Raw genomic sequence first — 6626 nt, 5'->3', positions numbered from 1 at the left:
GAGCGGCCCGCCTCCCCGTGCACCTCCCGGCACGGACCCCCGGGCCCACCGCGGCCCGGCCCGCGGCCCCGAGGTCTCTCCCCCGGGCCGGGGGAGAGCCGCCCCGGGTGCCGGACCCCCCTCGCAGGCGACTGAGTTTGCTCGGCCCCGGACTCCCAGCGGCCCGAAGCCGGGTTGGGGCTACCCGCGGGCGCTCCACGTCCCACCCCGGGTTCCCCCCGCCGCGGAGCACGCACCTTCCTTTCTCCCGGCCCCGAACGAAGGGAGGGGGAGCGCGCGCTCTCCTTCCGTCCCCGCGGCCCCCTCGCCGCGTCCCCCCTTACGCAGACCCGATCCGAGGGCTGCGCCCCCGGCGCCCGCCGCCTCCCGCCCCGGCCCCCGGGGCGGGAGCGGTCCGCCGGGGGCCGCGTCCGGGCCCGGCCGCTGCCGGGCCCCCGCGTGACGACGGGAGCTACCTGGTTGATCCTGCCAGTAGCATATGCTTGTCTCAAAGATTAAGCCATGCACGTGTAAGTACACACGGCCGGTACAGTGAAACTGCGAATGGCTCATTAAATCAGTTATGGTTCCTTTGATCGCTCCATCTGTTACTTGGATAACTGTGGTAATTCTAGAGCTAATACATGCCGACGAGCGCTGACCCCCAGGGATGCGTGCATTTATCAGACCAAAACCAATCCGGCGGGCTCGCCCCCGCCGGCCGCTTTGGTGACTCTAGATAACCTCGGGCCGATCGCACGTCCCCGTGACGGCGACGATACATTCTTATGTCTGCCCTATCAACTTTCGATGGTACTTTCTGTGCCTACCATGGTGACCACGGGTAACGGGGAATCAGGGTTCGATTCCGGAGAGGGAGCCTGAGAAACGGCTACCACATCCAAGGAAGGCAGCAGGCGCGCAAATTACCCACTCCCGACTCGGGGAGGTAGTGACGAAAAATAACAATACAGGACTCTTCCGAGGCCCTGTAATTGGAATGAGTACACTTTAAATCCTTTAACGAGGATCTATTGGAGGGCAAGTCTGGTGCCAGCAGCCGCGGTAATTCCAGCTCCAATAGCGTATATTAAAGTTGCTGCAGTTAAAAAGCTCGTAGTTGGATCTTGGGATCGAGCTGGCGGTCCGCCGCGAGGCGAGCTACCGCCTGTCCCAGCCCCTGCCTCTCGGCGCCTCCCCGATGCTCTTGACTGAGTGTCCCGGGGGTCCGAAGCGTTTACTTTGAAAAAATTAGAGTGTTCAAAGCAGGCCGGTCGCCTGAATACTTCAGCTAGGAATTAGACTTGTGCATTCGTCTTCGGGCGAACATGAAAACGAGCACGAAGAGGCCGTTTTTTTGTTCGTTCCGAAGGAACGTAGAACAGAATACAGTGCCGGCAAACCGTAGGCGAAGACGAAGACTCACAATCACGAAGATTCGAAGATTCTTCGTGATCGTCTTCGTTTTTGCCGCGCAACCGCCAAAATTTCAAACAGGAGTGAGCTGATCCTCGTCTGTCCAATCAGCTCACTCTTGTGACGTAACGCTAAGGGTCTCGTCCAATGCCTGTGCTGCTGTTTTTTTAATTCTGAAGGCGCCTTTATAAGACCAGAGCTTGCCTGAGAGATCCATTCATTTTTCGCTGTGACTGCTTTGGCAACACTGCTGTGCTGCATCCGAGCGTTACAGAGAGAGATTGTTCTGTTCTGTGTGAGACTGGTAAGCCTTAGCCTGCCATTTCTCACTGTGTACTTCATCCTCACTTCAGTGCTACTTAATTAATATATTTAATAATAATAATTTGATTAATTTAATTTTTTTAAAATTAATTTGTCATCAACTTTAGTGTAAGTGCTGTTGAGTTGACAGTGCACCCAGTGCCTCAGTGGCACTGGGGTGCCCTTGCCCTGGGCTGGCACTAGTGCCTATTGCCTGTCCTGCTTAAATAAATTAAATAGAATTTATAAATTACAATTTAATAGAATCTATAATTTAATAGTTCATTATAATATTATATATATATATATATATTTGTCAGTCATATATATATATATATACTATAGTATACTAGTGTAGAGTGTACTGTAGACATTCATCTACTAGTGTCTAATTTAAAATCAGTAATATTAATTAATATAATTAATAATTGAATTCATTATAAAATTATATATATATTTGTCAGTTATAGTTAGTAATAGTATACTAGTGTAGAGTGTACTGTAGACATTCAGAACATCTACTAGTGTCTAATCTAAAATCAGTAATATCAATAATTCTCTAATTCTTTCTTATCTTAATAGTTAATTAAATTAGCTATAAATAAAAGTAATAATATTAATTAATTACTACTAGCGTATAGTTCAGCTAATCTTATTAGTACTGGTGCTGCAGCTCTATAGTTTGTGCTTTGTTTTAGCAACAGTAAGAGACCAAGTCAATTTTTCTTAATTAATCTTTCATTTTATTTCATTTGTTTTGCTCACCTCAGTCCATCAGTGAAGTGAACTTGTTGGGCTAGTGAGTGCAGCCGCATAAGTGCTGTGTTGTTTTTTTGTTTCAGCAAGCAGTGACGTTAACTGTTTTGCAAAGATTTTCTCATTTATTTTACATTTTATTTCAATTTTATTAAAAGTACCCTTAGTGTTTTGCTCACCTCAGTCCATCAGTGAAGTGAACTTGTTGGGCTAGTGAGTGCAGCAAGCAGTGAAGATAACTGTTTTGCTGTGACATTTTATTTTATTTCTAATTCTTTTCAAGAAAAATTGACTGTGACGAGCTGTACTAAGCAAAGCTTCAAGCTACTAGCTGTAGTACTAAAATAATTCTAATCTTCTTTAATCTTAATCTATAATATATTATAAATAATAATATTCTAATTCATAATCTATAATATAAGTAATTCTAATTCTAAATTCTAATTCATAATCTATATTCTTCTATCTATAATACATAATATATAAGTAAATTAGTTCTAATCTATTAATATTATATAACTTAATATTAATTAATAAATCATATACTGAATCTGATTTAACCTCACTTTAGCTTAGTGGGTTTGAGAGCGTCTGCCTAGAGGTAGACTTATAGTAAGGAAATATAGCTTTAGGCTAGCATAGTGGTAGGCTAAGCTCTTAGGCCCGTGTAAATTCAAATTAAAAATAAAATACTGCTAGTTATTAAATAGTTAATCTTGAGTTAATAATTTCAATAACTTTAGGATTTTGGCAGATTGCACACAGCACAGTGCAGTAGTGCATAGTTTTACTTTTTAAGCAGTAGCACTGAAGAGAACTTCCTCTAATTTTTTTGTCTTTAATTCGTTTTTCCTTTTTTTTATTTTTTTTTTTTTATTTTTTTTTTAATAGTTTTTTAAACACTACACTACACTACACTACACTACACTACACACACAACACAAAATTTGAAATGGATCCTCCTTTTGGGACTAAGGAGGGACAAGCTCCATCTACCACCACCACCACCACCACCAGCACCACCACCAGCACCACCACCAGCTCTAAGATGCAGCCTTTGCGTCAGTCTAGTCGGCCAAGTAGGCCAAGCTCTCGCTTATCATTTGGGGAAGCATTGCTTGAAGGATCATCAAGTAAAGGAAAGGCACCAAAAGCAGGCAGTAGTAGTGCGGCTAGGCCCACAAGCTCTATGGTTTTTTACGGAAAGCCTAAAGCACCAGAAGCACGTTCAAAGTTAAAGGGTAGCACAAGTAGTACCAGCCCAGTGACTAAAAAGAAGTGCCTTTTGCCCCAAGCAGCATCTTCCCCATCCACCAGCAGCATGCAAGGTACCAAGCAGAGCCAAATTAGCAGCAAGACTCAGAGGGGTCCCAAACCAAAGCGATCTCATTCCTTTGTAGGGAAAACCACCACCACCACCACCCCCGCCTCTACCACCACTAGTGCTGCGCCTACTGTTCCCACTGGTACCGCCACGCCATGTCCTCCTAGTACCTCTAGCAAGCCACCAAGTCCTTACAAAATTTTTGTAAAGACAGTTAGAGAGAGGGCTACACATAGTGGAACTCCACCTAGCGAGGTAGCAGAGGAGCCTGAGACTGAGAGGCCAAGTGCAGAGTCTATTCTTCCTGCTCGCACTACTACTAGTCACGAGTCTCACGACGATATCAGTCTTAGCTCCAGCCTAGCAGGAATTCCATTCGATCTGGCTAATGAAGAGCTAGACTATGAGCCAGAGGAAGTAGAGGAGATGAGTGGTCAGGAATCAGATTCCTCAGGGAGCAGTGTCCAAATGACTAGTGCACAATTTTCCCCTGAGCCTCCACCTTCTCCGCTACGATCATCACCATCACCACCACCAGCAGCAGCAGCAAAACCTAGCAAATCTAAAGCAATTAGCAGTCCCACTATGGCCAGTACTGTTACCACCAGTCCCACCACCACTAGTTCTGCCTCTGTTCATCCACCCCGAGCAGTAAGAGCAGCACCCAAGGCACACTCCAAGGCTATGCGCGCCCCAATTTGGGAGCACTTTGAAAATGTTGAAGAAGGGCGCTATGGAAAGTGCAAATATTGTGGGAAGCTAATAAGCAGAGGGAAAGTGTCTGGCCATTTTACCAGTGCTAGCATGAAGCATCACCTCAGCACTCAACACAACGCTGTGCTATTGGGGAAAGATGCAGAGGTAAAACTTAGTGCAGGCAGCATAGCTGGTGGCCGTGGAAAAACCCCAACAGCTTCTTCTTCTGAGCCAATAGCAGCAGCAGCAGCAGCAGCAACTAGTGCTGGCAGCCAGAGACCAAGGCAGGTTGGAGCACTGCATGCCCAGCCCACCCTGGAAGAATTTGGGGCATTCCACTCCAAGAGAACGATGCCCAAACAGCAGGCCAATAAAGTAACGCGACTTATTGGTCAGTTCATTGCTGTTGGAGGGGCATCCTTCTCCATGATTGAAGGGGAGCCTTTCAAACAATTGATGGCGGCTGTGGCTCCACAATACACAGTTCCGTCACGTTCCACTTTCAGCAGGAACATTGTCCCCTCGCTGTATCGGTCCTGTGTTGCAGCAGTGAAAGAGGAGCTTTCCAAGGCTGCTGGTCAGTGTGTTCATTTCACTACAGATTTGTGGAGTGCACCTAGCGCCCAGCATGCCTTTCTTTCTTTGACAGCACACTGGTGGCAGCCCGGTGTGTCTAAGGAAGTTGCTGCAGCAGGCTACCGATCATTCCTTCTCCATGCAGAAGTGATGGATGAAAAGCACACTTCCCAAAATATTCTGCATGCGATTAGGAAAATGTTTAGCCTTTGGGTGGGAGCAGAGGCGGGCACCAATGTTGAAGTTGGTTTTGTGGTAACTGACGGAGGTGCCAATATGGTGAAAGCGCTGCGAGATGGTCATATTGTTGGTGTGCGCTGTGCAGCCCACATCATCCATCTTGTAGTGAAGGCAGCAATGTCAGAAGGAACTAATGTGGCAGCAGTAGTTCTGTCCCGCTGCAGAAAGATCGCTGGGCACTTTCACCATAGTGTTAAGGCTAGCCAACTTTTGAGGGAAGAGCAAGAGAGGTCAGGTCTTCCCGTACACTGCCTACGTCAGGATGTCAGTACACGGTGGAACTCCACGTTAGACATGCTAGAGAGGATTTTGGAGCAGCAGAGGGCAATCCATAATCTTGCCTCAGAGCACAATATTGGGATTACCTCTCCATTGAATAGGGAGGATTGGACAGTGATCGCCCAGCTAGTGGCAGTCCTTAAACCATTCAGGGATGCCACAGAAAATTTAAGCTCAAACACTGCCAGTCTGGCCCAGGTAATCCCAGTGTTCTCCCATCTAGGCAGCAAGATGGATGTGTTCCTTGGAAACCGTGAGGCTGTTCAAGGTGGCACTCTACATCCTGACGTAGCAGCCATAGTCAGGAAGCTGAAGGATCTGCTAAAAGTACACCTTCGCAAGCGAATGGAAGAGAGTCCCGAAATGATGCTAGCGTGCCTTTGTGATCCAAGAATTAAGGGAAAGCTAGCTTTGAAATTCAATGTTCTCAGTAGCTACCGGGAGCAATTGGTCAACAAGGTGCGTGACTGGCAGCGTAAAATGGGAATGCTGTCCGAGGAGGGTGAGGTGCAGGAGGAGGAAGAGATGATGTGGTCTGCTACCCCTAGCAGCAGCATCAGCAGCAGTGCCACAAGCAGCACAACACAGCTGAGTGGAGCAGCTGCGTTTTGGGAAGAGGCACTTGGCAGTATAGTTGGACCATCTGACAGAGCTAGCAGCAGAAAGGAGAGTAGTGCTGCTGAAATGGTCAAACTTTACCTCTGTGAAGTTCCTTCTGCTCCTAATGTTGATCCTCTTAGCTACTGGGATGAAAAGAAGAGTGTGTGGCCTGCACTCTCATGGGTTGCGCAGCAGCTTCTATCATGTCCGCCAACCACTGTTCAAAGTGAGCGCGTGTTTTCTATGACTGGAAACATACTGAGTCCACAGCGCTCACGCATGGCACCTCATCTGATGGAGCAGATTGCCTTTCTTAAATTCAATCTGCCCAAATTGGGTTACCCAGCTCTTAGCTTGGAAAGTTAAATTTTTTCTCTCTAATGTTTAAGGTAGTTTCTCCCCCTGGTTGCACTTGCTGCGGTGTGGCAATGCCTGCTACCTCCGCTGGTGTAGCCAA

The 6626-nt window shown here is 47.0% G+C and overlaps 1 pseudogene; it reads left to right on the top strand.

The window, feature by feature from the left end:
- Positions 1-455: 455 nt before the first annotated feature.
- On the top strand, positions 456-1348 carry LOC149279580 (18S ribosomal RNA; annotated as a pseudogene; the record flags this gene model as incomplete).
- Positions 1349-6626: the final 5278 nt, after the last annotated feature.

Source organism: Sceloporus occidentalis, unplaced genomic scaffold, assembly GCF_023333645.1.
Source record: "Sceloporus occidentalis isolate IW3139 unplaced genomic scaffold, rSceOcc1.0.p SCAF_161, whole genome shotgun sequence".
Taxonomy (NCBI): Eukaryota; Metazoa; Chordata; class Lepidosauria; order Squamata; family Phrynosomatidae; genus Sceloporus; species Sceloporus occidentalis.
Note: the sequence above shows the minus strand (reverse complement) of the source record. Positions and strands in the feature narration are given on the sequence as shown.